The sequence below is a fragment of the Neoarius graeffei genome, chromosome 4 (genome assembly GCF_027579695.1).
Source record: "Neoarius graeffei isolate fNeoGra1 chromosome 4, fNeoGra1.pri, whole genome shotgun sequence".
Taxonomy (NCBI): Eukaryota; Metazoa; Chordata; class Actinopteri; order Siluriformes; family Ariidae; genus Neoarius; species Neoarius graeffei.
The window spans coordinates 103,407,081-103,422,785 of NC_083572.1; positions in this window are offsets into that span (position 1 = coordinate 103,407,081).

Consider the following 15,705-nt stretch of genomic DNA (forward strand, 5'->3'; position numbering starts at 1 on the left):
TACTACACTCTTCGGGAGGGAAATACACAATGTAATAATAATAATAAATATTACAAATTAAAAATAAAAACAGTAGAATATATATATATATATATATATATATATATATATATATATATACACTATTTGTTTATTTATCTATTGTTGTTTATTCATCAGAAATGCAAAAAGATTAAAAATTAACATTAAAAAAACAATAACGAACAAAAATATCTAACCCCCCCCCCCCCCCCCCCCAGCCTATATATATAGGCTAGTTTTTTTAAAGATATTTTTGTAAATATATCAATTTTTAAATTTGTAAAAAAATGGCATTGTGGTTTATTCATCATTAATGCAAAAAAGATTAAAAATTAACATTTAAAAAAACCAATAACGTACAAAAATATCTAAACCCTCCCAACCTATATATATAGGCTATTTTTTTTAAAGATATTTTTGTAAATATATCGATTTTTAAATGTGTAAAAAAATGGCATTGTTGTTTATTCATCATTAATGCAAAAAGATGAAAAATTAACATTAAAAAACCAATAACGAATAAAAATATCTAAACCCCCCCCCCCCAGCCTATATATATAGGCTAGTTTTTTAAAAGATATTTTTGTAAATATATCAATTTTTAAATTTGCAAAAAATGGCATTGTGGTTTATTCATCATTAATGCAAAAAGATTAAAAATTAACATTTAAAAAACCAATAACGTACAAAAACAATTATGATCCTTTAGATGTACATAAATACAAGTCTGAATCCTGTATTATAGCTCCTGTCAGTAAAACTCTAAGTAAAAAAAAAATTAAATTAATAGAAATAATCAAATAAATAAAGATTTAACTAAATACACAGAAATAAACACATTCTTCTTCTTCATTGTTCTGCCTGATGGCAGGTCTGGCTCTGATGTCCATCATTGTTTCTAGGGAACATTACAGTAGTGGTTTCCCATTGCCTTCTACTGGATTATTATAGAGGTTTTATCCTCTCAACTATTCACACACACATACATACACGGACAATTTAGAGTAGCTAGTTAGCCTAACCGCACATCTTTGGACTGTGGAGGAAACCCACGCAGACACGGGGAGAACATGCAAACTCCACACAGAAAGGCCCTCTGTCGGCTCGAACCCAGGACCTTCTTGCTGTGTGGTGACAGTGCTAACCACTACACCACGGTGCCACCAAATAAACACATTAAGTAAACATCTCATCTCATCTCATTATCTCTAGCCACTTTATCCTGTTCTACAGGGTCGCAGGCAAGCTGGAGCCTATCCCAGCTGACTACGGGCGAAAGGCGGGGTACACCCTGGACAAGTCGCCAGGTCATCACAGGGCTGACACATAGACACAGACAACCATTCACACTCACATTCACACCTACGGTCAATTTAGAGTCACCAGTTAACCTAACCTGCATGTCTTTGGACTGTGGGGGAAACCGGAGCACCCGGAGGAAACCCACGCGGACACGGGGAGAACATGCAAACTCCTCACAGAAAGGCCCTCGCCGGCCACGGGGCTCGAACCCGGACCTTCTTGCTGTGAGGCGACAGTGCTAACCACTACACCACCGTGCTGCCCTATTACATAGATAATACATAATAAATAATGCATAGAGAATTCCTGCCGCGCTTTAAAAAAATCTTTTCCGAAAAGATTGATAAATGAGGTGCATTATGAGCGAGTGAGCCAGTGGCACAGAAACTTTCAGCAGAGGAAGAAGAAAACTCATCTGGAACCAGGACTCAGCAGGAGACCCCATCTTCCTCTGCTCTTTCTCATGGGGAATTTCTCCCTCGACTGGCTTGCTCGCTCACTGGGGGGTTAAAAGCATCTGCAAATCTGCTTTGAGACAATCTGTGCTGTAGACAGCGTATAAAAATCAGCTCTATTTGACTCAGATCTGACTATGGCTGAGAGAAACATTTTTCATTTTAACACTGATCTTTTTTTTAATTAGGAAAGCATACTGGACTACAGCACATTAAATCTACAGTGTCTTGCAAAAGTATTCACCCCCCTTGGTGTTTGTCCTGTTTTGTCGCATTACAAGCTGGAATTAAAATGGATTTTTGGAGGGTTAGCACCATTTGATTCACACAACACGCTGACAAATTTTTATTTTTTTTTATTGTGACACAAACAATAATTAGGATGAAAAAACAGAAACCTGGAGTGTGCATAGGTATTCACCTCCAAAGTCAATACTTTGTAGAGCCACCTTTTGCTGCAGTTCTAGCTGCAAGTCTCTTGGGGTATGTCTCTATTAGCTTAGCACATCTACCCACTGGGATTTTTGCCCATTCCTCAAGGCAAAACTGCTCCAACTCCTTCAGGTTACATGGGTTGCGTTGGTGTACAGCAATCTTCAAGTTATGCCACAGATTCTCAATTGGATTGAGGTCTGGGCTTTGATTAGGCCATTCCAAGACAAAATGTTTCCCTTTAAACCACTCCAGTGTAGCTTTAGCAGTATGTTTAGGGTCATTGTCCTGCTGGAGCGTAAACCTTCGTCCCAGTCTCAAACCTCTGGCCGACTCAAACAGGTTTTCCTCCAGAATTGTCCTGTATTTAGTGCCATCCATCTTTCCTTCAGTCCTGACCAGCTTTCCTGTCCCTACAGATGAAAAACATCCCCACAGCATGATGCTGCCACCACCATGCTTCACTGTAGGGATGGTGTTCTCAGGGTGTTGGGTTTACACCACACATGGTGTTTCTCACGATGGCCAAAAAGATCAATTTTAGTCTCATTTGACCAGAGAATCTTCTTCCATGTGTTTGGGGAGTCTGCCACATGCTGTTGGGCAAACTCCAAACGTGTTTTCTTAACCAATGGCTTTTTTCTGGCCACTCTTCCATAAAACCTCGCTCTGTGGAGCGTACAGCTTAAAGTGGTCCTATGGACAGATACTCCCAACTCCGCTGTGGATCTTTGCAGCTCCTTCAGTGTTATCTTTGGTGTCTTTGTTGCATCTCTGATTAATGCCCTCCTTGCCCGGTCTGTGAGTTTTGGTGGGCGGGGCCTTCTCTTGTCAGGTTTGTAGTGGTGCCATATTCTTTCCATTTTGCTATAATGGATTTAATGGTGCTCTCTGGGATATTCAAAGTTTGGGATATTTTTTATAACCCAACCCTGATCTATACTTCTCCACAACTTTGTCTCTGACCTGTTTGGAAGCTCCTTGGTTTTCATGTTGCTTGCTTAGTCGTGTTGCAGAGTCAGGGTCCTTCCAGAACAGGTTGATTTATACAGACATCATGTGACACTTTGATTGCACACAGGTGGATCTTAATCAACTAATTATGGGACTTATGAAGTGAATTGGTTGGACCGGCTCTTATTTAGGGATTTCATACGAAAAGGGGGTGAATACCTATGCACACTCCAGATTTCTGTTTTTTCATCTTAATTATTGTTTGTGTCACAATAAAACAACATTTTTCACCTTTAAAGCTGTCAGCATGTTGTGTAAATCAAATGGTGCTCATCCTCCAAAAATCCACTTTAATTCCAGCTTGTAATGCGACAAAATAGGACAAACACAAAGGGGGATGAATACTTTTGCAAGACACTGTACAACCTACCTCATTCCTCCCATGCTACCCCTCTGCTCGCTCCCCTTCTCTAGCTACCTACTGCAGCTCACATCAAATTTAAGATGTTGGTGTGCAGTGGTGTGCACAGACATTTTGGGGGGCAAGTGCTCTGGGGGGAAAAAGGGCACTTTTTTGCACATGTGGAACACCTTATTATAAAAGTCTGAGATTTAACCCTCCTCTTGTGTTCATAATCATATCAAAGTTTTGGGTATTTTTCTGTAGTTCCATCTTTAAAAAGTCTGATAAAGTCTGAAAGTCTGATCTTCCCGTCACTGACTTGAGTCTCAAGACTGTGTTTATTCACAGATTTCCGTGAGATCATCTTAAAATTTGTAACGAAATATACACACTCAATGGGCTCAACGGAGCGCTCCTTTATTTGCATAACGGCGTGCATACTAGCATAACGTGATATTCTTAATCATGTTATAAAAACAGGTCGGAATTGATGGAGAGTGGGGTTGCCTCAGTGGTTTAGGCTACATTTAAAATGTTGTTCAGTTTGTTTCTCCATATGGAAAGGGAGCAAATAAGCTGGCAAAGGCTGCCATGTGCAGTTGTTTCTGTATGCGATGGGCTACTTCAAGACAAAATAATTACAGCTTGGGCTTAGAGGGCAAACAATACATTTTCACTCGATTCATGTGTTACCTGGCTGGTGGGGCAGGGGAAGAGCTGACTGACTGCCCGATGTGTTGTCTGCGCTACGACAAGGCCGTGGCTTCCAGGACGCTATGCTGCTGCAACCTCACATTGAATGCACTGCTCGCTTGTTCACGTGACAGAGCAAGAGAGACAGAGGTCCGGTGTGTGTGCAGAGGGGGCACACATCGGGACGTTATTTTCACACACGCTTTTAACGCCGCGGCTTTTCTAAAAGATCATGTCGACATTGGCCTCAGTAAACTGTAAAAAAAAAAAAAATTCAAAAGGGCACTTTTTTGGACAGAGGGCAGAGGGGCAGGTGCTTGAGCACCACCTCGTGTCTATCTGTGCACGCCACTGTTGGTGTGATCTTACCAGGCAGTCAAGGGGTCAGGTCTAGCATACCTCCAGAAACTAATTTGACCCTACATGCTAGCCAGATCCGTATGCTCTATTGCTAATGGTGGCCTGGCCCCTCCTCTCCACTCATGCCCAGCCCACTCAAAACTGCTATCTCTCCTGACTCCTTGTTGGTGGAATGACCTTCCCATTGAGGTCAGAACTGCTGACTCCCTGACCACTTTCAAACGCAGACTGAAGACTCACCTCTTCAGGCTGTACCTCTCCCCTGCTTCCCTGCCCACTGTGTAATCACATAGCTGTCTTAGCTGTCATGACCAACCCAGGCTGTGTACTGTCTAGCCTGGTCATGATGACTTCATGCTAGCCATTGGGATTTTCCATCCATCCATCCATCCATCCATCCATCCATCCATCCATCCATCCATCCATCCATCCATTATCTGTAGCCGCTTATCCTGTACAGGGTCGCAGGCAAGCTGGAGCCTATCCCAGCTGACTATGGGCGAAAGGCGGGGTACACCCTGGACAAGTCGCCAGGTCATCCCAGGGCTGACACATAGAGACAAACAACCATTCACACTTACACTCACACCTACGGTCAATTTAGAGCCACCAATTATCCTAACCTGCATGTCTTTGGACTGTGGAGGAAACCGGAGCACCCGGAGGAAACCCACACGGACACGGGGAGAACATGCAAACTCCACACAGAAAGGCCGTCGCCGGCTGCTGGGCTTGAACTCAGGACTTTCTTGCTGTGAGGTGACAGCGCTAACCACTACACCACCGTGCCACCCCCATTGGGATTTTATTTTTCTCCATTTAGTTGTACTTTGCCAGCTCATTTGTATGGTTGGCTTGTTTTCCTTGGGTGTTTGCTGATTGTTCTTACTTCCACAGAATAGCACACTAGGTGTTATTCTGCCACTTGTTCATTTGGCACGAGAACTTTCTTGTCTAGAAGTTCAGCACTTCTTGTACCTGACTTTTGCACTTGTTCCAAGTCATTCTTGATAAGAGCGTCTGCTAAATACCTGTAATGTAATGTAATTCGATCCCTAATGGGCAAGCCTGAGGCGACAGTGGTGATGAAATACTCTCTGAAATAACTTGCGGAAGAAACCTTGAGAAGAACCAGACTCAAAACGGAACCCGTCCTCATTTGGGTGATAACAGATAGCGTGATTATAAATAACCAGAACATTAATGATAGCTTTAACATGAAGTCTATTTTCTTGAGGCTATCAACTGTTCATTGATGGAGACTTGAGTGCAAAACTGTTCATGACAACTGCAGTCCTAAAGTTATCATGGTGATTGTGGTCTTCAGTCATCATAGCAAAACTGTTAAAGGGGAACTGAAGTCATTTTTAAACTTGCTTTATTTCTTAATTAATGTGGTATTCAATTACGTTTTCGGTTTTAGTAACCTTATATTGTGACTCGTATTGGCATATTATATTACACTTATCGGCCTTTTCGGTTTTTAGCCATGTTGAATGTAGTTCGTTTGGTCCACAGCAGGCATCGCTTATCCGTGTGATCTTCACGAGACTTGTGCGAGACTTCAAACGTGAAGTATCAGCATCGCCATTTTAAAAACTGTTTACACAGCGGCCAGATCGCTATATCATTCCAATTTAGATTAATTTTGAGATTTGCCAGCTTTGTCAGTAATGGAGTGTCGGTCCTGCACGCTGTAGGCACCTGAAGGCGCGTCTCGGGTTGCACCACGGCGCGCCGAGTGGACTCCAGCAAGTGCGCCGTGAACAAGGTGCACCTGAGCTCAATTAAGGAACTACTGTATGTGTTTGCCTATTTAAGGACTGTGCTGATGCATTTGCATCGCAAAGTATTACGATACGCATGTACGCATTACCGAGCCTTTCTACCAGCTGTCTTGATTTCCTGTTTCGCGATCCTTGTGCCTGTTTCTCGTTCTTGTCCTCGCTTAGCCTTTGATGCATTGTTTGCGCCTCGACCGATTCTTTTGTCTGTATTCTTGTTTTTGATCTAGCCTTCCATTTTGGATTGTTTACTTGTGTATATATTGTCTCACACACATATACAACCCCGATTCCAAAAAAGTTGGGACAAAGTACAAATTGTAAATAAAAACGGAATGCAATGATGTGGAAGTTTCAAAATTCCATATTTTATTCAGAATAGAACATAGATGACATATCAAATGTTTAAACTGAGAAAATGTATCATTTAAAGAGAAAAATTAGGTGATTTTAAATTTCATGACAACAACACATCTCAAAAAAGTTGGGACCACTGTGAGACATCCCCTTTTCTCTTTACGTACAACAGTCTGTAAACGTCTGGGGACTGAGGAGACAAGTTGCTCAAGTTTAGGGATAGGAATGTTAACCCATTCTTGTCTAATGTAGGATTCTAGTTGGTCAACTGTCTTACGTCTTTTTTGTCGTATCTTCCGTTTTATGATGTGCCAAATGTTTTCTATGGGTGAAAGATCTGGACTGCAGGCTGGCCAGTTCAGTACCCGGACCCTTCTTCTACGCAGCCATGATGCTGTAATTGATGCAGTATGTGGTTTGGCATTGTCATGTTGGAAAATGCAAGGTCTTCCCTGAAAGAGACGTCGTCTGGATGGGAGCATATGTTGCTCTAGAACCTGGATATACCTTTCAGCATTGATGGTGTCTTTCCAGATGTGTAAGCTGCCCATGCCACACGCACTAATGCAACCCCATACCATCAGAGATGCAGGCTTCTGAACTGAGCGCCGATAACAACTTGGGTCGTCCTTCTCCTCTTTAGTCCGAATGACACGGCGTCCCTGATTTCCATAAAGAACTTCAAATTTTGATTCGTCTGACCACAGAACAGTTTTCCACTTTGCCACAGTCCATTTTAAATGAGCCTTGGCCCAGAGAAGACGTCTGCGCTTCTGGATCATGTTTAGGTACGGCTTCTTCTTTGAACTATAGAGTTTTAGCTGGCAACGGCGGATGGCACGGTGAATTGTGTTCACAGATAATGTTCTCTGGAAATATTCCTGAGCCCATTTTGTGATTTCCAGTACAGAAGCATGCCTGTATGTGATGCAGTACCGTCTAAGGGCCCGAAGATCACGGGCACCCAGTATGGTTTTCCGGCCTTGACCCTTACGCACAGAGATTCTTCCAGATTCTCTGAATCTTTTGATGATATTATGCACTGTAGATGATGAGATGTTCAAACTCTTTGCAATTTTACACTGTCAAACTCCTTTCTGATATTGCTCCATTATTTGTCGGCGCAGAATTAGGGGGATTGGTGATCCTCTTCCCATCTTTACTTCTGAGAGCCGCTGCCAGTCCAAGATGCTCTTTTTATACCCAGTCATGTTAATGACCTATTGCCAATTGACCTAATGAGTTGCAATTTGGTCCTCCAGCTGTTCCTTTTTTGTACCTTTAACTTTTCCAGCCTCTTATTGCCCCTGTCCCAACTTTTTTGAGATGTGTTGCTGTCATGAAATTTCAAATGAGCCAATATTTGGCATGAAATTTCAAAATGTCTCACTTTCGACATTTGATATGTTGTCTATGTTCTATTGTGAATACAATATCAGTTTTTGAGATTTGTAAATTATTGCATTCCGTTTTTATTTACAATTTGTACTTTGTCCCAACTTTTTTGGAATCGGGGTTGTATATATATATATATATATATATATATATATATATATATATATATATATATATATATATATATATATATGTATATATATATATATATGGGTCTGTCTCAGAAACTGGGTACTGTGGGGGTCCCCCACTAAATATACTCACAGTCAATAAACTATACGGTTTTGAATGGTGATGTTGGTTTTAATTTGAAATAAAATGATGAAAGAAATAATACAGATAAAACTAAATCTTTGATGTGAATACTCTATTCAGAATTTGGCAAAAATTCTGCAAATTTGTAGAAAAATGGCGGCTTGATCTGGGACATGATAAACGGTTGACTACATCGCATTCCCTTAAAAAGGTTGTAGTCCACTGAAAAGTCTACAGTTATCACTAATTGTATTTTAAGTTGTAACTTTATACACCTATGGATTGGTGCGCTCACAGAATAATCATAACCGGAATAAAACATCATGCAAAATATTTGATCACCGTCGTAACTCCATTTTCCGCAAACCCCAAACCAATACGATCGTGTGTTTTGATCTAAACAGAAAGCCTCAGGGTCAAGGTCACGACCTCACCAAAAGTAGGAACTTAAAATCGCTACGCCGTTTAAAAATTTAGTTATAAATCTGCGATTTTGTTTTTTAAAACGAAAGCTGAAAGTTAGGTATAGAATATGTTTCTTACAGAATATGTTACGATGGTAGCTGGTCTTGTATGAATTTCTGAGCTATAAAATGAGTTGTGGTCTATTTTTTACCGTAGCGTGTTATTTGTGTGCGGGGAAGGACACACGTTAACAATTTGCATGTGTAGAATGGAATTTTCCACTCCAACAGTTAGAAGTTGATCGTGCTTCCATTTGTGGTCTTTCTGTTACGCGAGTGATCTGTTCGGACGTTATCACCGAAAAGGTGAGTTTTGACAGTTTTATTTTGTTTTAGTCTTGCAGTATAAGGCAATAGAATGTTTCTTTTTCATCTTACTTTCATATTTCGTAGTGTTTGCGTATTTTTGGCCAATATTTTGCAGCCATGGCCAATTTAGATCGAACCTTTGATAGAATCTACGGGCAGTCATTTTGCCTCGCCCCCACCTCGTGCTCCGTCCGGTAGTGATGTCCCGTTGCTTGCGCGCCGCAGCAGAGACCCGCGCGACCTTCAGCCGGTACAGTCGCTGTTCTTTTCCCACCGCCGTTATTCTCGTCTTTCCGGTGTGTTCTTGATTTTTCCATTGTGTCCTATTTCGCCATATCAAATACCCAAAATGCATCATATTATTCATATTTAAGTGAATAATCAATTCAGTCATCATAACTTGGCATTTTTAACCCAAGCAATCAAAAAGAGGAAATTTATTCAATATTTTCACTCATCTGTGAAGGAGGGGCTTTAATTCTTCATGATGGAGTTATTTTATATGGAAATCAATTTTACAAAAGCATTTGAATTGTAATAAAAAAAAAAATTCCCACACTGGAGGCCAGATAAAGCAAGATACTCTCTTTATTCTTATTAAACATGACAAAAAAAAAAAAACATTGAGTGTTAGGTAAATGACCTAACTGGCCTCTTCCAAATGAGAGACCAGTTTCTGAGACGGACCCATGTATGTATATATTCTGCACTTCATTAAGCTATATACTTCTGTACATACATCCGCCTCCCTCGCGTACATGACATGGAGATTATTCCACACAACTTCGAACCAATGTGGAGTAGAGAAGAGTTGGAAAGACGACAGGATAAGGACGAGTCCATCGCACTGGTATTTATGCCATTACTGTCGCACAATTAAAGCGTGCCAGATCAGGTGACTGGTGGGTTTTCAAAATAATAAATACACGCATGTGTTTTTGTGATAAATACATATTTAACTGAGCGCATTTCCTACATAATCCTCACTAAGGTTTTGGACAGCACTGCAAAATGGCATCACCGCTATATAGTGAGTAGAGAGCGATTTTGGACACAGGGAAAACTTCCGGCTTGATTACTTCAGCATTCGAAAGAGGGCGCGCGCGTCTTTTGAGAACGTTGGCGGATGTCGGTCACTTTGATTTCCGCTGTACGTTTTACTTCCATCCTACGATGTCTCGCACAGGTCTCAACGAATCTCGTTTACGGCCATTGCTTTGACATATGGACCGATATATTACAGAGCATATTTCAAACACTCATAACTTGCTATAGGGGCGGCACGGTGGTGTAGTGGTTAGCGCTGTTGCCTCACAGCAAGAAGGTCCTGGGTTCGAGCCCCGTGGCCGGCGAGGGCCTTTCTGTGTGGAGTTTGCATGTTCTCCCCGTGTCCGCGTGGGTTTCCTCCGGGTGCTCCGGTTTCCCCCACAGTCCAAAGACATGCAGGTTAGGTTAACTGGTGACTCTAAATTGAGCGTAGGTGTGAATGTGAGTGTGAATGGTTGTCTGTGTCTATGTGTCAGCCCTGTGATGACCTGGCGACTTGTCCAGGGTGTACCCCGCCTTTCGCCCGTAGTCAGCTGGGATAGGCTCCAGCTTGCCTGCGACCCTGTAGAAGGATAAAGCGGCTAGAGATAATGAGATGAGATGAGATACTTTAAAAAAAGAGTCAGCGGAACTGAATAATTGCTTTGTTGGGAATACATAAAAAGACCGATGCAAATTGTTACCTCAATTGTTTAAGTTCAGACATGGTGTCATTTTTTAGTGTGTCAGTACGATCACTGTCCACCATGTCTTCACACGCTACGCCAGCTTGAGTTCAATGATTTAATTAATGACTTCGCTTTCCAGAAAAGTAGGAAAGTGCCCTTGTAAGTTGACCCATGGCTGTCAAACTGAACCCTTACGAAAATTAACCATGGTTTTACTATGAAAACTAACCATGGTTTTTCCATGGTTTATAGTTATTCATGGTTTTCATGTTTTTTTTGGGTAACCATGAAAACCATGGTGCATTTTACCTCAATGTTCACTTAAATTTTTAGGTTCTAAGTAAATGTTAATGTATCTGGGCTGTTAATCAAGATCCTTCTCTACAGCATTGACTGTTGGACGAAAGCATGGTAATATTACAGTTAGTGCATCCTTTTAAAAACCATACTATCCCTTTTTAAACTAATTTCGTAGTTACTATGACCTATTACACATACAACTATGATGCTACCACAGCTACTGCAGTACTATGGATAAACCACAGTAATGCTATGGTTGGTTCATAGTACTTAGAATCACCATGAAATACCATAGTAGAACCATGGTTACTACCATGGATGAACCATAGTAATGCGATGGTTGGTTCATAGTACTTAGAATAACCATGAGATACTATGGTAGAATAATGGTTACTACATAAAAACCATGGTAAAACATAGTAAACCATGGTAAATTTTCGTAAGGGAATGCGCAAAGCTGTGTGCCACTGCTGTTTGGGACATTACGTGTGTGAAAGGATGAAATGTTTCACACAGCCTAACATTTTGAGATTTATTTCTGAGAAGCAAGATATTTTTCTTTCTTTGTTATCGCTCTTTGTTTTCACAAGTTAAAAGTCGCCTGGATTCCAAAATGAAAACGAACGGTTCTATACCAAATGAATGTTCTTGTTCTGAATCCTAAAGAAACTGTTGTAGGCCTCGGTTATGTTCTTGACATGTTGTTCATTGACTCACTCATTCAAAGGCTTCTTGAGGCTAAACTTTAGTTAACCAGACTTGTTAACCGTGATGTCTGATGGATTTTTTCACCATGCAATTGCCTATTTCACCATTGCTTTTTCTCGATTAAATAGGTGTTGATGGATATAAAGTTTTATCGTTCAATAGTATTTCTAATTGTGCCACTGTCATTATTTAAGTTTCTGTGTCTAGTTAGACAGGCACGTCTGAGGGGGTGAATTTGCTGAGCGCAGTTGACAACAGGCGGGGGTGGGGCCTCGGGGACAGTGGCGGCTGGTAGTCTTTCAAACAGGGGAGGCTGGTCGGTTATGATGTTTCCAGATTTTAAAAGAAAAAACATCAGTTTTGCCCATACTCTTGCCTCTGATCTGGCTGATTGTTGGCAGCGTCACAAACTGTGAAATAACAGGTTCTTTTGGCCCATTAGCCTACTGTCCAATATACATGATGGTGGTGTTGGGGGGGGGGGGGGGGGTATATTTTAACATTTTATATTTTAAAATTGTAGCATGTTGTTTAAAAATTGATCATTATTGAAAGCAGCTCTTTGTCAGGAACCTCAGCAGTAGAGCTGGGTGCTACACATTTCATTCAATGACACTTTCCCTATATTTTACTTATTTTGACTGAGAAATGTTTTATTGACAATTTTGATAACCCTTCACTTTTAATCCAGGTCTGTAGTGTGAAATGTTCTCGGCTGTGTTTTTGTTTAAAAATGTTTTCCAAATTGTAGCTGTGTTTAATTCATATCCAGAAAAATATATATTCCAATATAATATACTCAGCATAAACATTTTAAATAGATTCTATATTTTTGGTCCATCCATGACATATTACTAAAGTAGCCTATTTACTGTTGTTGATGTGGGTCACTTGCTGTTAGCCAATTCACTTTCTCGTACCAGGAGAGCTGAAAGGAACGAGTATTATTCCCTACCTTTTTCACCAAGTCAATTTGAGGCGTTGGTCTACCCTGCTCTTTAATTTTAATTTTTTCCTCGAAAGGAAGACTGGCAAATGGCTTCGCCAAAATTAAGTCAGCAATGCTTGGCATCCGTGCGCAGCTTTCTTGCTAGCTGACTAGCCCCCTCAAGTTCAAGCTCAGTCACTCAAATAAACAACATTTCTGGAACTAAGATAGCAAACTTGACAACACTATATTTACACTTTATTTACAATGAAAATATATACAAACTAAAAAAGCTGGTAGAAACCGTATGTAATGAATGAAATCGAAATGTAAGCTGATCTCGTACAATACACCACAGCACTTGCGAATCCGCATGGGACTGAACTGAAATTCACCGCTGCCTGTCTATAGTTGAAACGAGCTGTCAATCAAAGAAAATATCCGGCCGCTTTCACCAATCACCAGTCTCTTCGCGGAAACTGCCATGTCCCTCCCATGTGAGGCTGGGAGTCCGGTGGGCGGGCGTTTTCGCAGTATTTGTCCAATAATCGTCTTGCATTTTGATATTGAAAGCGCAGAGCTCCCAAATGCCATTGAAGTCCATTGAGGCTGGAAGTCCATAGGCGGGCGTTTTCGCAGTATTTGTCCAATAATCGTCTTGCATTTTGATATTGAAAAGCGCATAGCTCCCAAATGCCATTGAAGTGCACTGAGGCTGGGCTGCATCGCGCTGTCACGAGGGGGAAAAACTCACGCACACATTAAAGTTATAACGGAATGACTTCGCACTGTAGTGGGTTGAGCACATATATTTCTATGATTCTGGATCTGAAATAGCAATGTTATAAGGTCGGCTATAACATAAGCCTAGCGCAATTCATCCTACACGATGTTCGTCATTTTTAGAGGAGGCTGAGCCTCCCTCGTTGTCTTAGAGCAATCGCCCGTGCTCGGAGGGGTGTCTGCCCAGGGCCTCGGGGGGGTGTCTGCCCAGGGCCTCAGCAAGGGTTAACACGGCCCTGATCAAAAATGCATTCCTGTATTCAATAAAATGAGAGAAATAGAATTTTGAAAATAAAAAATTTGCCTTCAGTTCCCCTTTACGTGTCCAGAGCTATCTTCTAACTGTGTCTTTAGACTGTCCATATGGGGCGAGGTGATGAGAACTATCGAGGACATGGGATCACTCAAAATCGAGAGGTTGAGGACTGGAAAAAAAGGTCCCCTGACCCTTTTCCCAAGCTTTAACTGTCCAATTTTTTTACACTTTAATTTCGACATTGATTTGAATCATGAAAGAATATACCACACTGCATTCAGTAACAGTTGATCAATTTATTGTTGACTCTGCTATTGATTTAATATTGTATATATAGTATATATTCATTTATATATATTTACGATAGAGATCTTAAAAACAAACAAGAAGGACAACAAGAGTTTATAACATCGAATAGATTGCATTTGAGTGTCTGTACAGAAGAGCGTAACAGTGTTCACATGGCGTGTTTGCGGGTCAAAGTGCCGTCCTTCAGCAGGAGCGTTTTACTCCGTACGTCCACTGAGTAAACACACACACACACACACACACACACACACACACACACACACACACGCATACACACAGCAGTGAGTGGACACGTCCTTATTCACGGTTTCACACGCTTTACAGACTGAAGGAAAACGACATTGTGCAAAGTATCACAACTGCTGGATGCAAGTTTCATAAACAACAATAACATCGTATCATAGTTTAGAATACATTTAAAGGAACAATTCAGGAAAAAAAACAACCCATACAAACAAACAAAGAAAATAAATTTACAGAATGCTCCCTTTATACTCCAGATGTAGTAGATCAGCAAAGACGTGTTTGGTGTCTGAAGTTTAACTTGTTACTGTATTAACTCTAATTTAGCAATCATTTAGCATCCAGTTTCGCCAAACCACTACATCTGGGTCTGTATTTTATTTCATTTTTAAATATATTATATTTATTTACCACAATCTGTACTGTATCGAAACACCAGATTCTTCTGAATTGTGCTTTTTTTTTCTAAAGTACATGGCAGAGTTAAGCTGCTCGTATCACCGTTAACAGATAATAAATACTTAATCACACAGCGCTGATTGCTTTAAAACATTCATTCATAGCTACACGCAACGTTATCACTGATACACGACACACTGATTGCATTGAGGTCACGGGCCTAAACAAACCACACACACACACACACACACACACACACACGGAATAAATATATTTATATATCATATACCGTATATGTGTATATATAGTTGTTGTTTTTCTTTTTAAATATACTGTCGCTATATACCATAAGTACCAGCTTATCTGAAGGAATACGGAATAGAAAGTGTGTCACGTCTTTGGCTCACAAATTCACGATTGGACCATAAACGTATTTATATACAGAAATTAGATTTAGATACAACGAGACATTACAAACAAATTAAAATACCGCCATTGCAAACATTTCAACGTAATTCAGGCATGAAGTAAGTTAGATAGCAAGCTGTAACATAACGAAGCTGCTAACAATTTGGCTTTGTCCAAAAATCGCTACTCTACAATGTGTTATTTAGCAAATTTATCTAGCGACAAAACTAATAATATTTGTACTCTGAGACTCTTTCATAATCCCATTTCATTAGCATTATCTGACTAGCTTACAGCTAAAATTGTTGGCTAGCTAGTGTTATCTGGTGAGCGAGCGCTAATCTTCGCCTGTTAGCATGAACCAAACACGATCTCTGGACAAAAATGAAGACATCACACTACCATAGCATATAATATTTTAGCCTAGCTAGCTAGCAAACTCTGACAAGCTTTTCTACTTCGCACAAACAAA